At 45.3% G+C, this 16,955-nt stretch overlaps 16 non-coding genes and 5 pseudogenes across 16 annotated transcripts; all 21 read left to right on the plus strand.

The window, feature by feature from the left end:
- Window positions 1-142: 142 nt before the first annotated feature.
- Window positions 143-257, plus strand: LOC130396215 (5S ribosomal RNA; annotated as a pseudogene).
- Window positions 258-780: 523 nt separating this feature from the next.
- LOC130395047 (5S ribosomal RNA) lies at window positions 781-899 on the plus strand. Its single transcript, XR_008898147.1, has one exon. It is a non-coding gene; the product is annotated as a 5S ribosomal RNA (ribosomal RNA).
- Window positions 900-1,420: 521 nt separating this feature from the next.
- On the plus strand, window positions 1,421-1,539 carry LOC130396181 (5S ribosomal RNA; annotated as a pseudogene).
- Window positions 1,540-2,069: 530 nt separating this feature from the next.
- Window positions 2,070-2,186, plus strand: LOC130396024 (5S ribosomal RNA; annotated as a pseudogene).
- A 531-nt stretch (window positions 2,187-2,717) lies between these two features.
- On the plus strand, window positions 2,718-2,836 carry LOC130400547 (5S ribosomal RNA). The gene has a single exon (XR_008903028.1). It is a non-coding gene; the product is annotated as a 5S ribosomal RNA (ribosomal RNA).
- Window positions 2,837-3,362: 526 nt separating this feature from the next.
- On the plus strand, window positions 3,363-3,481 carry LOC130396282 (5S ribosomal RNA; annotated as a pseudogene).
- Window positions 3,482-4,009: 528 nt separating this feature from the next.
- LOC130395021 (5S ribosomal RNA) lies at window positions 4,010-4,126 on the plus strand. The gene has a single exon (XR_008898124.1). It is a non-coding gene; the product is annotated as a 5S ribosomal RNA (ribosomal RNA).
- A 1,173-nt stretch (window positions 4,127-5,299) lies between these two features.
- On the plus strand, window positions 5,300-5,417 carry LOC130394108 (5S ribosomal RNA). The gene has a single exon (XR_008897298.1). It is a non-coding gene; the product is annotated as a 5S ribosomal RNA (ribosomal RNA).
- A 530-nt stretch (window positions 5,418-5,947) lies between these two features.
- LOC130396290 (5S ribosomal RNA) lies at window positions 5,948-6,070 on the plus strand (annotated as a pseudogene).
- A 520-nt stretch (window positions 6,071-6,590) lies between these two features.
- Window positions 6,591-6,709, plus strand: LOC130396530 (5S ribosomal RNA). Its single transcript, XR_008899160.1, has one exon. It is a non-coding gene; the product is annotated as a 5S ribosomal RNA (ribosomal RNA).
- A 526-nt stretch (window positions 6,710-7,235) lies between these two features.
- Window positions 7,236-7,354, plus strand: LOC130396531 (5S ribosomal RNA). Its single transcript, XR_008899161.1, has one exon. It is a non-coding gene; the product is annotated as a 5S ribosomal RNA (ribosomal RNA).
- A 529-nt stretch (window positions 7,355-7,883) lies between these two features.
- On the plus strand, window positions 7,884-8,002 carry LOC130396533 (5S ribosomal RNA). Its single transcript, XR_008899163.1, has one exon. It is a non-coding gene; the product is annotated as a 5S ribosomal RNA (ribosomal RNA).
- Window positions 8,003-8,531: 529 nt separating this feature from the next.
- On the plus strand, window positions 8,532-8,650 carry LOC130396534 (5S ribosomal RNA). Its single transcript, XR_008899164.1, has one exon. It is a non-coding gene; the product is annotated as a 5S ribosomal RNA (ribosomal RNA).
- Window positions 8,651-9,176: 526 nt separating this feature from the next.
- LOC130396535 (5S ribosomal RNA) lies at window positions 9,177-9,295 on the plus strand. Its single transcript, XR_008899165.1, has one exon. It is a non-coding gene; the product is annotated as a 5S ribosomal RNA (ribosomal RNA).
- A 528-nt stretch (window positions 9,296-9,823) lies between these two features.
- LOC130396536 (5S ribosomal RNA) lies at window positions 9,824-9,942 on the plus strand. The gene has a single exon (XR_008899166.1). It is a non-coding gene; the product is annotated as a 5S ribosomal RNA (ribosomal RNA).
- A 528-nt stretch (window positions 9,943-10,470) lies between these two features.
- On the plus strand, window positions 10,471-10,589 carry LOC130394967 (5S ribosomal RNA). Its single transcript, XR_008898075.1, has one exon. It is a non-coding gene; the product is annotated as a 5S ribosomal RNA (ribosomal RNA).
- Window positions 10,590-11,118: 529 nt separating this feature from the next.
- Window positions 11,119-11,237, plus strand: LOC130400908 (5S ribosomal RNA). The gene has a single exon (XR_008903377.1). It is a non-coding gene; the product is annotated as a 5S ribosomal RNA (ribosomal RNA).
- Window positions 11,238-11,765: 528 nt separating this feature from the next.
- On the plus strand, window positions 11,766-11,884 carry LOC130396537 (5S ribosomal RNA). The gene has a single exon (XR_008899167.1). It is a non-coding gene; the product is annotated as a 5S ribosomal RNA (ribosomal RNA).
- Window positions 11,885-12,403: 519 nt separating this feature from the next.
- On the plus strand, window positions 12,404-12,522 carry LOC130396538 (5S ribosomal RNA). Its single transcript, XR_008899168.1, has one exon. It is a non-coding gene; the product is annotated as a 5S ribosomal RNA (ribosomal RNA).
- Window positions 12,523-13,052: 530 nt separating this feature from the next.
- LOC130400590 (5S ribosomal RNA) lies at window positions 13,053-13,171 on the plus strand. Its single transcript, XR_008903068.1, has one exon. It is a non-coding gene; the product is annotated as a 5S ribosomal RNA (ribosomal RNA).
- Window positions 13,172-13,699: 528 nt separating this feature from the next.
- Window positions 13,700-13,818, plus strand: LOC130396540 (5S ribosomal RNA). The gene has a single exon (XR_008899169.1). It is a non-coding gene; the product is annotated as a 5S ribosomal RNA (ribosomal RNA).
- The last annotated feature ends 3,137 nt before the right edge of the window (window positions 13,819-16,955 follow it).

A 16,955-nucleotide genomic window follows, 5' to 3' on the forward strand; every position in this document is an offset into this window, starting at 1 on the left:
GGATAAGGAGTCCTACTGAATCAATTACTGCCGTTTATATCTAACTAATGATTGTTTTTGTAAAAGTGTAACGTCAAGCCTCAGCAGCTTTCTCACTCCTTATGTGCTACTGTATAAAACTGGTTTTGCGCCTGCCCTAATTGCTTACGGCCATACACCCTGAACATGCCGATCTCGTCTGATCTCGGAAGCTAAGCAGGGTCGGGCCTGGTTAGTACTTGATGGGAGACCGCTGGGAATACCAGGTGCTGTAAGCTTTTCTTTTTCAAACTCGAGCTCATTGCCTCCGTGGCCCTACGTGGCGTACCGTGACCTGATGTTTACTGCCAACCGCTTTGGAGGATTTAAGCAACATACAAAAACTGACAACGTCTCTCAAAACTATTTTGTGAAACATGAGGACAGTATAGTGATACTGCCAGCAGGGAGCACCAGAGAGCTGAAACGACAGTTGTACATTTCTTAAACTTTCACCAACACAAACACGCACGCTCACTTCAGATCATGGAGGACGTCAAAAAAATCACCACCCATTCTCTGACACTTTAACCGTTAACCTTGGTTCAAAATTTAACATCACACGCACACGCAGGGTATTTCAGATAATTAATGAATTCAGATGCACAATGATCGTTTACATGGATAAGGAGTCCTACTGAATCAATTACTGCCGTTATATCTAACTAATGATTGTTTTTGTAAGAGTGTAACGTCGAGCCTCAGCAGCTTTCTCACCCTTATGTGCTACTGTAAAAACCTGGTTTTGCGCCTGCACTAATTGCTTACGGCCATACGACCCTGAACACGCCCGATCTCGTCTGATCTTGGAAGCCAAGCAGGGTCGGGCCTGGTTAGTACTTGGATGGGAGACCGCCTGGGAATTCCAGGTGCTGTAAGCTTTTCTTTTTCAACTCGAGCTCATTGCCTCCGTGGCTACCGTGGCATACCGTGACCTGATGTTTACTGCCAACCGCTTTGGAGGATTTAAGCAACATACAAAAACTGACAACGTCTCTCAAAACTATTTTTGTGAAACATGAGGACAGTATAGTGATACTGCCAGCAGGGAGCACCAGAGAGCTGAACCGACAGTTGTACATTTCTTAAACTTTCACCAACACAAACACGCACGCTCACTTTCAGATCATGGGAGGACGTCAAAAATCACACCCATTCTCTGACACTTTAACCGTTAACTTGGTTCAAACATTTAACATCACACGCACACGCAGTGTATTTCAGATAATTAATGATTCAGATGTCACAATATCGTTTACATTGATAAGGAGTCCTACTGAATCAATTACTGCCGTTATATCTAACTAATGATTGTTTTTGTAAAAGTGTAACGTCGAGCCTCAGCAGCTTTCTCACTCCTTATGTGCTACTGTATAAACCTGGTTTTGCGCCAGCACTAATTGCTTACGGCCATACACCCTGAACACGGCCGATCTCGTCTGATCTCGGAAGAGCTAAGCAGGGTCGGGCCTGGTTAGTACTTGGATGGAGACCGCCTGGGAATACCAGGTGCTGTAAGCTTCTTCTTTTCACTCGAGCTCATTGCCTCCGTGGCCTACCTGGGCGTACCGTACCTGATGTTTACTGCCAACCGCTTTGGAGGATTTAAGCAACATACACAAACTGACAACGTCTCTCAAAACTATTTTTGTGAAACATGAGGACAGTATAGTGATACTGCCAGCAGGGAGCACCAGAGAGCTGAAACGACAGCTTGTACATTTCTTAAACTTTCACCAACACAAACACGCACGCTCACTTCAGATTCATGGGAGGACGTTCAAAAAATCACCACCCATTCTCTGACACTTTAACCCGTTAACCTTGGTTCAAACATTTAACATCACACGCCACACGCAGTGGTATTTCAGATAATTAAGAATTCGATGTCACAATGATCGTTTACATGGATAAGGAGTCCTACTGAATCAATTACTGCCGTTTATATCTAACTACTGATTGTTTTTGTAAAAGTGTAACGTCGAGCCTCAGCAGCTTTCTCACTCCTTATGTGCTACTGTATAAAACCTGGTTTTGCGCCTAGCACTATTGCTTACGGCCATACCACCCTGACACGCCCGATCTCGTTCTGATCTCGGAAGCTAAGCAGGGTCGGGCCTGGTAGTACTTGGATGGGAGACGCCTGGGAATACCAGGTGCTGTAAGCTTTTTCTTTTTCAACTCGGCTCCATTGCCTCCGTGGCCTACCGTGGGTACCGTGACCTGATGTTTACTGCCAACCGCTTTGGAGGATTTAAGCAACATACAAAACTGACAACGTCTCTCAAAACTATTTTTGTGAAACATGAGGACAGTATAGTGATACTGCCAGCAGGGAGCACCAGAGAGCTGAAACGACAGTTGTACATTTCTTTAACTTTCACCAACACAAACACGCACGCTCACTTCAGATCATGGGAGGACGTCAAAAAATCACCACCCATTCTCTGACACTTTAACCGTTAACCTTGGTTTCAAACATTTAACATCACACGCACCCGCAGTGTATTTCAGATAATTAATGAATTCAGATGTCACAATGATCGTTTACATGGATAAGGAGTCCTACTGAATCAATTAACTTGCCGTTATATCTAACTAATGATGTTTTTTGTAAAAGTGTAACGTCGAGCCTCAGCAGCTTTCTCACTCCTTATGTGCTACTGTATAAAACCTGGTTTTGCGCCATGCAGTAATTTGCTTACGGCCATACCACCCTGAACACGCCCGATCTCGTCTGATCTCGGAAGCTAAGCAGGGTCGGGCCTGGTTAGTACTTGGATGGGAGACCGCCTGGGAATACCAGGTGATGTAAGCTTTTTCTTTTTCAACTCGAGCTCATTGCCTCCGTGGCCTACCGTGAACCTGATGTTTACTGCCAACCGCTTTGGAGGATTTAAGCAACATACCAAAACTGACAACGTCTCTCAAAACTATTTTTGTGAAACACTGAGGACAGTATAGTGATACTGCCAGCAGGGAGCACCAGAGAGCTGAAACCGACAGTTGTACATTTCTTAAACTTTCACCAACACAAACACGCACGCTTCACTTCAGATCATGGGAGGACGTCAAAAATCACCACCCATTCTCTGAACACTTAACCGTTAACCTTGGTTCAAACATTTAACATCACACGCACACGCAGTGTATTTCAGATAATTAATGAATTCAGATGTCACAATGATCGTTTACCTTGGATAAGGAGTCCTACTGAATCAATTACTGCCGTTATTTATATCTAACTAATGATTGTTTTTGTAAAAGTGTAACGTCGAGCCTCAGCAGCTTTCTCACTCCTTATGTGCTACTGTATAAAACCTGGTTTTGCGCCATCACTAATTGCTTACGGCCATAACCACTGAACATGCCCGATCTCGTCTGATCTTCGGAAGCTAAGCAGGGTCGGGCCTGGTTAGTACTTGGATGGGGAGACCTCCTGGAATACCAGGTGCTGTAAGCTTTTTCTTTTTCAACTCGAGCTCATTGCCTCCGTGGCCTACCGTGGCCGTACCGTGACCTGATGTTTACTGCCAACCGCTTTGGAGGATTTAAGCAACATACAAAAACGACAACGTCTCTCAAACTATTTTTGTGAAACATGAGGACAGTATAGTGATACTGCCAGCAGGGAGCACCAGAGAGCTGAAACGACAGTTGTACATTTCTTAAACTTTCACCAACACAAACACGCACGCTCACTTCAGATCAGGGGAGGACGTCAAAAAATCACCACCCATTCTCTGACACTTTAACCGTTAACCTTGGTTCAAACATTTAACATCACACGCACACGCAGTGTATTTCAGATAATTAATGAATTCAGATGTCACAATGATCGTTTACATGGATAAGGAGTCCTACTGAATCAATTACGGCCGTTTATATCTAACTAATGATTGTTTTTGTAAAAGTGTAACGTCGAGCCTCAGCAGCTTTCTCACTCCTTATGTGCTACTGTATAAAACCTGGTTTTGCGCCAGCACTAATTGCTTACGGCCATACCACCCTGAACACGCCCGATCTCGTCTGATCTCGGAAGCTAAGCAGGGTCGGGCCTGGTTAGTACTTGGATGGAGACCGCCTGGGAATACAGGTGCTGTAAGCTTTTTCTTTTTCAACTCGAGCTCATTGCCTCCGTGGCCGTACCGTGACCTGATGTTTACTGCCAACCGCTTTGGAGGATTTAAGCAACATACAACAACTGACAACGTCTCTCTCAAAACTATTTTTGTGAAACCTGAGGACAGTATAGTGATACTGGCCAGCAGGAGCACCAGAGAGCTGAACCGACAGTTGTACATTTCTTAAACTTTCACCAACACAAACACGCACGCTCACTTCAGATCATGGGAGGACGTCAAAAAATCACCACCCATTCTCTGACACTTTAACCGTTAACCTTGGTTCAAACATTTAACATCACACGCACACGCAGTGTATTTCAGATAATTAATGAATTCAGATGTCACAATGATCGTTTACCTGGATAAGGAGTCCTACTGAATCAATTACTGCCGTTTATATCTAACTAATGATTGTTTTTGTAAGAGTGTAACGGTCGAGCCCTCAGCAGCTTCTTCACTCTTATGTGCTACTGTATAAACCCTGGTTTTGCGCCTGCACTAATTGCTTACTGGCCATACCACCCTGAACACTGCCCGATCGTTCTGATCTCGGAAGCTAAGCAGGGGTCGGGCCTGGTTAGTACTTGGATGGTATAGACCGCCTGGGAATACCAGGTGCTGTATAGCTTTTTCTTTTCACCTCGAGCTCATTGCCTCGTGGACCTACCGTGGCGTACGTGGACCTGATGTTTACTGCCAACCGCTTTGGAGGATTTAAGCAACATACAAAACTGACAACGTCTCTCAACACTATTTTTGTGAAACATGAGGACAGTATAGTGATACTGCCAGCAGGGAGCACCAGAGAGCTGAAACGACAGTTGTACATTTCTTAAACTTTCACCAACACAAACACGCACGCTCACTTCAGATCATGGGAGGACGTCAAAAAATCACCACCAATTCTCTGACACTTTAACCGTTAACCTTGGTTCAAACATTTAACATCACACGCACACGCAGTGTATTTCAGATAATTAATGAATTCAGATGTCACAATGATCGTTTACATGGATAAGGAGTCCTACTGAATCAATTACTGCCGTTTATATCTAACTAATGATTGTTTTTGTAAAGTGTAACGTCGAGCCTCAGCAGCTTTCTCACTCCTTATGTGCTACTGTATAAAACCTGGTTTTGCGCCTGCACTAATTGCTTGCGGCCATACCACCCTGAACACGCCCGATCTCGTCTGATCTCGGAAGCTAAGCAGGGTCGGGCCTGGTTAGTACTTGATGGGAGACCGCCTGGGAATACCAGGTGCTGTAAGCTTTTTCTTTTTCAACTCGAGCTCATTGCCTCCGTGGCCTACCGTGCGTACCGTGACCTGATGTTTACTGCCAACCGCTTTGGAGGATTTAAGCAACATACAAAAACTGACAACGTCTCTCCAAACTATTTTTGTGAAACATGAGGACAGTATAGTGATACTGCCAGCAGGGAGCACCAGAGAGCTGAAACGACAGTTGTACATTTCTTAAACTTTCACCAACACAAACACGCACGCTCACTTCAGATCATGGGAGGACGTCAAAAATCACCACCCATTCTCTGACACTTTAACCGTTAACCTTGGTTCAAACATTTAACATCACACGCACACGCAGTGTATTTCAGATAATTAATGAATTCAGATGTCACAATGATCGTTTACATGGATAAGGAGTCCTACTGAATCAATTACTGCCGTTATATCTAACTAATGATTGTTTTTGTAAAAGTGTAACGTCGAGCCCTCAGCAGCTTTCTCACTCCCTTATGTGCTACTGTATAAAACCTGGTTTTGGCGCCAGGCACTATTAGCTTACCGGCCATACCACCCTGAACACGCCCGATCTCGCTGATCTCGGAAGCTAAGCAAGGTCCGGGCCTGGTTAGTACTTGGATGGGAGGACCCGCCTAGGGAATACCAGGTGCTGTAAGCTTTTTTCTTTTTTCAACTCGAGCTCATTGACCTCCGTGGCCGTACGTGACCTGTGTTTACTGCCAACCGCTTGGAGGATTTAAGCAACATACAAAAACTGACAACGCCTCTCAAAACTATTTTTGTGAAACATGAGGACAGTATAGTGATACTGCCAGCAGGGAGCACCAGAGAGCTGAAACGACAGTTGTACATTCCTTAAACTTTCACCAACACAAACACGCACGCTCACTTCAGATCATGGGAGGACGTCAAAAAATCACCACCCATTCTCTGACACTTTAACCGTTAACCTTGGTTCAAACATTTAACATCACACGCACACGCAGTGTATTTCAGATAATTAATGAATTCAGATGTCACAATGATCGTTTACATGGATAAGGAGTCCTACTGAATCAATTACTGCCGTTTATATCTAACTAATGATTGTTTTTGTAAAAGTGTAACGTCGAGCCTCAGCAGCTTTCTCACTCCTTATGTGCTACTGTATAAAACCTGGTTTTGCGCCTGCACTAATTGCTTACGGCCATACCACCCTGAACACGCCCGATCTCGTCTGATCTCGGAAGCTAAGCAGGGTCGGGCCTGGTTAGTACTTGGATGGGAGACCGCCTGGGAATACCAGGTGCTGTAAGCTTTTTCTTTTTCAACTCGAGCTCATTGCCTCCGTGGCCTACCGTGGCGTACCGTGACCTGATGTTTACTGCCAACCGCTTTGGAGGATTTAAGCAACATACAAAAACTGACACATCTCTCAAAACTATTTTTGTGAAACATGAGGACAGTATAGTGATACTGCCAGCAGGGAGCACCAGAGAGCTGAACCGACAGTTGTACATTTCTTAAACTTTCACCAACACAACACGCACGCTCACTTCAGATCATGGGAGGACGTCAAAAATCACCACCCATTCTCTGACACTTTAACCGTTAACCTTGGTTCAAACATTTAACATCACACGCACACGCAGTGTATTTCAGATAATTAATGAATTCAGATGTCACAATGATCGTTTACATGGATAAGGAGTCCTACTGAATCAATTACTGCCGTTTATATCTAACTAATGATTGTTTTTGTAAAGTGTAACGTCGAGCCTCAGCAGCTTTCTCACTCCTTATGTGCTACTGTATAAAACCTGGTTTTGCGCCCTGCACTAATTGCTTACGGCCATACCACCCTGAACACGCCCGATCTCGTCTGATCTCGGAAGCTAAGCAGGGTCGGGCCTGGTTAGTACTTGGATGGGAGACCGCCTGGGAATACCAGGTGCTGTAAGCTTTTCTTTTTCAACTCGAGCTCATTGACTCCGTGGCCTACCGTGGCGTACCGTGACCTGATGTTTACTGCCAACCGCTTTGGAGGATTTAAGCAACATACAAAAACTGACAACGTCTCTCAAAACTAATTTTGTGAAACATGAGGACAGTATAGTGATACTGCCAGCAGGGAGCACCAGAGAGCTGAAACGACAGTTGTACATTTCTTAAACTTTCACCAACACAAACACGCACGCTCACTTCAGATCATGGGAGGACGTCAAAAAATCACCACCCATTCTCTGACACTTTAACCGTTAACCTTGGTTCAAACATTTAACATCACACGCACACGCAGTGTATTTCAGATAATTAATGAATTCAGATGTCACAATGATCGTTTACATGGATAAGGAGTCCTACTGAATCAATTACTGCCGTTTATATCTAACTAATGATTGTTTTTTCTAAGAGTGTAACGTCGAGCCTCAGCAGCTTTCTCACTCCTTATGTGCTACTGTATAAAACCTGGTTTTGCGCCTGCACTAATTGCTTACGGCCATACCACCCTGAACACGCCCGATCTCGTCTGATCTCGGAAGCTAAGCAGGGTCGGGCCTGGTTAGTACTTGGATGGGAGACCGCCTGGGAATACCAGGTGCTGTAAGCTTTTTCTTTTTCAACTCGAGCTCATTGCCTCCGTGGCCTACCGTGGCGTACCGTGACCTGATGTTTACTGCCAACCGCTTTGGAGGATTTAAGCAACATACAAAAACTGACAACGTCTCTCAAAACTATTTTTGTGAAACATGAGGACAGTATAGTGATACTGCCAGCAGGGAGCACCAGAGAGCTGAACCGACAGTTGTACATTTCTTAAACTTTCACCAACACAAACACGCACGCTCACTTCAGATCATGGGAGGACGTCAAAAAATCACCACCCATTCTCTGACACTTTAACCGTTAACCTTGGTTCAAACATTTAACATCACACGCACACGCAGTGTATTTCAGATAATTAATGAATTCAGATGTCACAATGATCGTTTACATGGATAAGGAGTCCTACTGAATCAATTACTGCCGTTTATATCTAACTAATGATTGTTTTTGTAAAAGTGTAACGTCGAGCCTCAGCAGCTTTCTCACTCCTTATGTGCTACTGTATAAAACCTGGTTTTGCGCCTGCACTAATTGCTTACGGCCATACCACCCTGAACACGCCCGATCTCGTCTGATCTCGGAAGCTAAGCAGGGTCGGGCCTGGTTAGTACTTGGATGGGAGACCGCCTGGGAATACCAGGTGCTGTAAGCTTTTTCTTTTTCAACTCGAGCTCATTGACTCCGTGGCTACCGTGGCGTACCGTGACCTGATGTTTACTGCCAACCGCTTTGGAGGATTTAAGCAACATACAAAAACTGACAACGTCTCTCAAAACTATTTTTGTGAAACATGAGGACAGTATAGTGATACTGCCAGCAGGGAGCACCAGAGAGCTGAACGACAGTTGTACATTTCTTAAACTTTCACCAACACAAACACGCACGCTCACTTCAGATCATGGGAGGACGTCAAAAAATCACCACCCATTCTCTGACACTTTAACCGTTAACCTTGGTTCAAACATTTAACATCACACGCAACGCAGTGTATTTCAGATAATTAATGAATTCAGATGTCACAATGATCGTTTACATGGATAAGGAGTCCTACTGAATCAATTACTGCCGTTTATATCTAACTAATGATTGTTTTTGTAAGAGTGTAACGTCGAGCCTCAGCAGCTTTCTCACTCCTTATGTGCTACTGTATAAAACCTGGTTTTGCGCCTGCACTAATTGCTTACGGCCATACCACCCTGAACACGCCCGATCTCGTCTGATCTCGGAAGCTAAGCAGGGTCGGGCCTGGTTAGTACTTGGATGGGAGACCGCCTGGGAATACCAGGTGCTGTAAGCTTTTCTTTTTCAACTCGAGCTCATTGCCTCCGTGGCCTACCGTGGCGTACCGTGACCTGATGTTTACTGCCAACCGCTTTGGAGGATTTAAGCAACATACAAAAACTGACAACGTCTCTCAAAACTATTTTTGTGAAACATGAGGACAGTATAGTGATACTGCCAGCAGGGAGCACCAGAGAGCTGAACCGACAGTTGTACATTTCTTAAACTTTCACCAACACAAACACGCACGCTCACTTCAGATCATGGGAGGACGTCAAAAAATCACCACCCATTCTCTGACACTTTAAACCGTTAACCTTGGTTCAAACATTTAACATCACACGCACACGCAGTGTATTTCAGATAATTAATGAATTCAGATGTCACAATGATCGTTTACATGGATAAGGAGTCCTACTGAATCAATTACTGCCGTTTATATCTAACTAATGATTGTTTTTGTAAAAGTGTACGTCGAGCCTCAGCAGCTTTCTCACTCCTTATGTGCTACTGTATAAAACCTGGTTTTGCGCCTGCACTAATTGCTTACGGCCATACCACCCTGAACACGCCCGATCTCGTCTGATCTCGGAAGCTAAGCAGGGTCGGGCCTGGTTAGTACTTGGATGGGAGACCGCCTGGGAATACCAGGTGCTGTAAGCTTTTTCTTTTTCAACTCGAGCTCATTGACTCCGTGGCCTACCGTGGCGTACCGTGACCTGATGTTTACTGCCAACCGCTTTGGAGGATTTAAGCAACATACAAAACTGACAACGTCTCTCAAAACTATTTTTGTGAAACATGAGGACAGTATAGTGATACTGCCAGCAGGGAGCACCAGAGAGCTGAACCGACAGTTGTACATTTCTTAAACTTTCACCAACACAAACACGCACGCTCACTTCAGATTCATGGGAGGACGTCAAAAAATCACCACCCATTCTCTGACACTTTAACCGTTAACCTTGGTTCAAACATTAACATCACACGCACACGCAGTGTATTTCAGATAATTAATGAATTCAGATGTCACAATGATCGTTTACATGGATAAGGAGTCCTACTGAATCAATTACTGCCGTTTATATCTAACTAATGATTGTTTTTGTAAGAGTGTAACGTCGAGCCTCAGCAGCTTTCTCACTCCTTATGTGCTACTGTATAAAACCTGGTTTTGCGCCTGCACTAATTGCTTTCGGCCACACCACCCTGAACACGCCCGATCTCGTCTGATCTCGGAAGCTATGCAGGGTCGGGCCTGGTTAGTACTTGGATGGGAGACCGCCTGGGAATACCAGGTGCTGTAAGCTTTTTCTTTTTCAACTCGAGCTCATTGCCTCCGTGGCCTACCGTGGCGTACCGTGACCTGATGTTTACTGCCAACCGCTTTGGAGGATTTAAGCAACATACAAAAACTGACAACGTCTCTCAAAACTATTTTTGTGAAACATGAGGACAGTATAGTGATACTGCCAGCAGGGAGCACCAGAGAGCTGAAACGACAGTTGTACATTTCTTAAACTTTCACCAACACAAACACGCACGCTCACTTCAGATCATGGGAGGACGTCAAAAAATCACCACCCATTCTCTGACACTTTAACCGTTAACCTTGGTTCAAACATTTAACATCACACGCACACGCAGTGTATTTCAGATAATTAATGAATTCAGATGTCACAATGATCGTTTACATGGATAAGGAGTCCTACTGAATCAATTACTGCCGTTTATATCTAACTAATGATTGTTTTTGTAAAAGTGTAACGTCGAGCCTCAGCAGCTTTCTCACTCCTTATGTGCTACTGTATAAAACCTGGTTTTGCGCCTGCACTAATTGCTTACGGCCATACCACCCTGAACACGCCCGATCTCGTCTGATCTCGGAAGCTAAGCAGGGTCGGGCCTGGTTAGTACTTGGATGGGAGACCGCCTGGGAATACCAGGTGCTGTTAGTATTTTCTTTTTCAACTCGAGCTCATTGCCTCCGTGGCCTACCGTGGCGTACCGTGACCTGATGTTTACTGCCAACCGCTTTGGAGGATTTAAGCAACATACAAAAACTGACAACGTCTCTCAAAACTATTTTGTGAAACATGAGGACAGTATAGTGATACTGCCAGCAGGGAGCACCAGAGAGCTGAACCGACAGTTGTACATTTCTTAAACTTTCACCAACACAAACACGCACGCTCACTTCAGATCATGGGAGGACGTCAAAAAATCACCACCCATTCTCTGACACTTTAACCGTTAACCTTGGTTCAAACATTTAACATCACACGCGCACGCAGTGTATTTCAGATAATTAATGAATTCAGATGTCACAATGATCGTTTACATGGATAAGGAGTCCTACTGAATCAATTACTGCCGTTTATATCTAACTAATGATTTTTTTTGTAAAAGTGTAACGTCGAGCCTCAGCAGCTTTCTCACTCCTTATGTGCTACTGTATAAAACCTGGTTTTGCCCCTGCAGTAATTGCTTACGGCCATACCACCCTGAACACGCCCGATCTCGTCTGATCTCGGAAGCTAAGCAGGGTCGGGCCTGGTTAGTACTTGGATGGGAGACCGCCTGGGAATACCAGGTGCTGTAAGCTTTTTCTTTTTCAACTCGAGCTCATTGACTCCGTGGCGTACCGTGACCTGATGTTTACTGCCAACCGCTTTGGAGGATTTAAGCAACATACAAAAACTGACAACGTCTCTCAAAACTATTTTTGTGAAACATGAGGACAGTATAGTGATACTGCCAGCAGGGAGCACCAGAGAGCTGAACCGACAGTTGTACATTTCTTAAACTTTCACCAACACAAACACGCACGCTCACTTCAGATCATGGGAGGACGTCAAAAAATCACCACCCATTCTCTGACACTTTAACCGTTAACCTTGGTTCAAACATTTAACATCACACGCACACGCAGTGTATTTCAGATAATTAATGAATTCAGATGTCACAATGATCGTTTACATGGATAAGGAGTCCTACTGAATCAATTACTGCCGTTTATATCTAACTAATGATTGTTTTTGTAAAAGTGTAACGTCGAGCCTCAGCAGCTTTCTCACTCCTTATGTGCTACTGTATAAAACCTGGTTTTGCGCCTGCACTAATTGCTTACGGCCATACCACCCTGAACACGCCCGATCTCGTCTGATCTCGGAAGCTAAGCAGGGTCGGGCCTGGTTAGTACTTGGATGGGAGACCGCCTGGGAATACCAGGTGCTGTAAGCTTTTTTCTTTTTCAACTCGAGCTCATTGCCTCCGTGGCCTACCGTGGCGTACCGTGACCTGATGTTTACTGCCAACCGCTTTGGAGGATTTAAGCAACATACAAAAACTGACAACGTCTCTCAAAACTATTTTTGTGAAACATGAGGACAGTATAGTGATACTGCCAGCAGGGAGCACCAGAGAGCTGAACCGACAGTTGTACATTTCTTAAACTTTCACCAACACAAACACGCACGCTCACTTCAGATCATGGGAGGACGTCAAAAAATCACCACCCATTCTCTGACACTTTAACCGTTAACCTTGGTTCAAACATTTAACATCACACGCACACGCAGTGTATTTCAGATAATTAATGAATTCAGATGTCACAATGATCGTTTACATGGATAAGGAGTCCTACTGAATCAATTACTGCCGTTTATATCTAACTAATGATTGTTTTTGTAAAAGTGTAACGTCGAGCCTCAGCAGCTTTCTCACTCCTTATGTGCTACTGTATAAAACCTGGTTTTGCGCCTGCACTAATTGCTTACGGCCATACCACCCTGAACACGCCCGATCTCGTCTGATCTCGGAAGCTAAGCAGGGTCGGGCCTGGTTAGTACTTGGTAGGGAGACCGCCTGGGAATACCAGGTGCTGTAAGCTTTTTCTTTTTCAACTCGAGCTCATTGACTCCGTGGCCTACCGTGGCGTACCGTGACCTGATGTTTACTGCCAACCGCTTTGGAGGATTTAAGCAACATACAAAAACTGACAACGTCTCTCAAAACTATTTTTGTGAAACATGAGGACAGTATAGTGATACTGCCAGCAGGGAGCACCAGAGAGCTGAACCGACAGTTGTACATTTCTTAAACTTTCACCAACACAAACACGCACGCTCACTTCAGATCATGGGAGGACGTCAAAAATCACCACCCATTCTCTGACACTTTAACCGTTAACCTTGGTTCAAACATTTAACATCACACGCACACGCAGTGTATTTCAGATAATTAATGAATTCAGATGTCACAATGATCGTTTACATGGATAAGGAGTCCTACTGAATCAATTACTGCCGTTTATATCTAACTAATGATTGTTTTTGTAAGAGTGTAACGTCGAGCCTCAGCAGCTTTCTCACTCCTTATGTGCTACTGTATAAAACCTGGTTTTGCGCCTGCACTAATTGCTTACGGCCATACCACCCTGAACACGCCCGATCTCGTCTGATCTCGGAAGCTAAGCAGGGTCGGGCCTGGTTAGTACTTGGATGGGAGACCGCCTGGGAATACCAGGTGCTGTAAGCTTTTTCTTTTTCAACTCGAGCTCATTGCCTCCGTGGCCTACCGTGGCGTACCGTGACCTGATGTTTACTGCCAACCGCTTTGGAGGATTTAAGCAACATACAAAAACTGACAACGTCTCTCAAAACTATTTTTGTGAAACATGAGGACAGTATAGTGATACTGCCAGCAGGGAGCACCAGAGAGCTGAACCGACAGTTGTACATTTCTTAAACTTTCACCAACACAAACACGCACGCTCACTTCAGATCATGGGAGGACGTCAAAAAATCACCACCCATTCTCTGACACTTTAACCGTTAACCTTGGTTCAAACATTTAACATCACACGCACACGCAGTGTATTTCAGATAATTAATGAATTCAGATGTCACAATGATCGTTTACATGGATAAGGAGTCCTACTGAATCAATTACTGCCGTTTATATCTAACTAATGATTGTTTTTGTAAAAGTGTAACGTCAAGCCTCAGCAGCTTTCTCACTCCTTATGTGCTACTGTATAAAACCTGGTTTTGCGCCTGCACTAATTGCTTACGGCCATACCACCCTGAACACGCCCATTGAGGAAGTGATACGCCCATTGAGGAAGTGTTTGGTGTGCTTGAGTGGTGAGAGGAGGACGGTGTTGGAGCGAGGATTCTTTTGGTGGTAAATCAAGTATTTATAGATATTTTTTTGGTTAGTTTTTCGTCTCGTCGTTTATTCCCCCGACAGCTTGCTGTTTGGGGGAGTATTAGTATACTTTAGTTCGGTTTTTTTCGATGTCTCACGCGGTTTCGGAAACTCGAATGGAGGACGGCATGGAACGGAACACGGCTCCTGCTGCGGTGACGGATGGTGGTTGTGTGGCGAAGAGGACATCGGAGGACGTACTAGGCGGGAGACCGGTGACTGCGGAGAGAGCAACAAGAGAGAAGGAGGACAAGGTTGCGGATGGTGGCCCGAGCTACAGCAGGGAGTTGTCTGTGGCTGTGGAGCTTGTGGGAGAGGAGAAAATCCCGATGATTGAGATGCTAAGGGCGATGCAGAGTGTATGTGGATTGGTCTTGGGATGTCGCTACCTCTCATTGAACCAATATGAAGTAACGATGAATCACCCCAACGGGAAGAGGCGATTGTTGGATGGTTTTAGGATAAGGGGGACCAGCGTCGTCGCAAAAGACTTGACTGCAGATGAGATGGTGGTGTCCTTTATGAGTCTACCAGTGTACATTACGGATGAGGAGATTCTGAAGAAGCTTGCGGACTGGGGTGTGGAGGCAGTTTCGCCGATTGCAAGGAGGAAGTGGCCTGGGATGACCATATGTGAGGGTACACGGTTTGTTAAGGTGAAGTTTAACAAGGAAGTACGGTCCTTGCCTTGGTCCACACGTTTTGACACTGAAAAGGGTGCTGAATATTTCCGTGTCATCCATGACAGACAAGTAAAGGTGTGTAGATTGTGCATCCAGCCTGGACATATAGTGAGGGACTGTCCTGACTTCCTCTGTCGGAAGTGCGGGAAGCAGGGGCACTATGCAAGGGAGTGTGTGGCTGTGATTAAATGCAGAGAGTGTGGTAATAGAAAGGAAAATTGTGTGTGTAAGGAGGAGCAGGTGGGAGGGGGTGCCCTCTCAGTTGACCCAGACTCAAGGGCTGTATCGTTGGAGAGTGAGGGAAGTGGAGGGGAAGAGAGTGCGGAAGAGGAGATGGAGCACGGGGAGCTGTCTGACGGGGAGACAGTCTTGGACAGTCAGCTACAGGTTGAGCTGAAGGACCCGGGTGTGGGGGGCACGGGGTTGCCCGGGGGGCAAAGCTCTCAAGTAGAGCTTTCCTCTCTACCGGCATCTGGGCACCCTACACCAGCGGAGGGCATAGCCAAGGTGCCGCGGGGGTCTGGACAGTTGGGGAACGAGGCGGGACATGGCACGGGGGCTAGCCTAGAAGTGGATTTGGTTGTGTCAATGGCCCCGGCATCAGGGGGAGATGGGGGCACAGGGTTGGGGGGGGGCAGGAGCTCTCAAGCGGGGCTCCTCTCTTTACAGGCGCCCGGGTGGCCTACAGTAGAGGAAGATGCAGCCTGGGGGTCTTGTGCTGTGACTATTGAGGCTACAGCCGACGCGTCTCATTGGCGTGGTATGGCGCCTATAATTTCCCCCCCCACACTGGCTGATGGAAGGGAGAGGGAGAATAAGTCTGGGAATGAGGCGTTGGGTGTTTGTAGGGAGAGGGCGCCCAGGGTCAGACGCAGGAGAGGGGTTGATTCCGATGAGGAACAGAGGAACTTGAAAAAGAAAGGGGTACGTAAAAAAAAAAAAAGATTTTAACAGTAATACCCACTCTGTGTCTTTTGATTTCAATGGTCACACTCACATCAATTAATATCAACGGTCTTAACAATATGGCGAAGTTTGATGAGGTGTTAATCAATTTTAAATCCGATATTTTAGTGCTGCAGGAAACAAACTGGACACAGGCTAAAATGCCAGAAATCAAGGAGAAATGGAGGGGACTGTTATTCGTCAATTGTGGGACGGCAAGATCGTGTGGTGTGGCAATACTTGTAAAGGAGGATGTGGTTGGGAATGTGAAGGAGGTTCTGAATGATGGGAAGGGGAGGATTTTCACAAGTATTTTGTTAGGAACAGCACTTTAGTCATGGTAACGGAATCAGGGACGTTAGGATTTAGTGTGTAGTGTGGGCATTGTTTTTCCTGCTTGTTAAGACCTGGCAGACCACTCCGACGCAAATGTTTGTTGTGTATGATTAGGGTTAACCTCTCTATATGATTGTTGCGTACATTTGTGATTATCAACTGTCTGTATGTCTTCTGTGTGTCATACTGTGTTTGGTTATGACCGTAAAAGATTGTAAATTACTGTAAATACGGAATTTAAAAAAAAAAAAAAAAAAAAAAAAAAACACGCCCGATCTCGTCTGATCTCGGAAGCTAAGCAGGGTCGGGCCTGGTTAGTACTTGGATGGGAGACCGCCTGGGAATACCAGGTGCTGTAAGCTTTTTCTTTTTCAACTCGAGCTCATTGCCTCCGTGGCCTACCGTGGCGTACCGTGACCTGATGTTTACTGCCAACCGCTTTGGAGGATTTAAGCAACATACAAAAACTGACAACGTCTCTCAAAACTATTTTTGTGAAAC

Source organism: Gadus chalcogrammus, chromosome 12 (genome assembly GCF_026213295.1).
Source record: "Gadus chalcogrammus isolate NIFS_2021 chromosome 12, NIFS_Gcha_1.0, whole genome shotgun sequence".
Taxonomy (NCBI): domain Eukaryota; kingdom Metazoa; phylum Chordata; class Actinopteri; order Gadiformes; family Gadidae; genus Gadus; species Gadus chalcogrammus.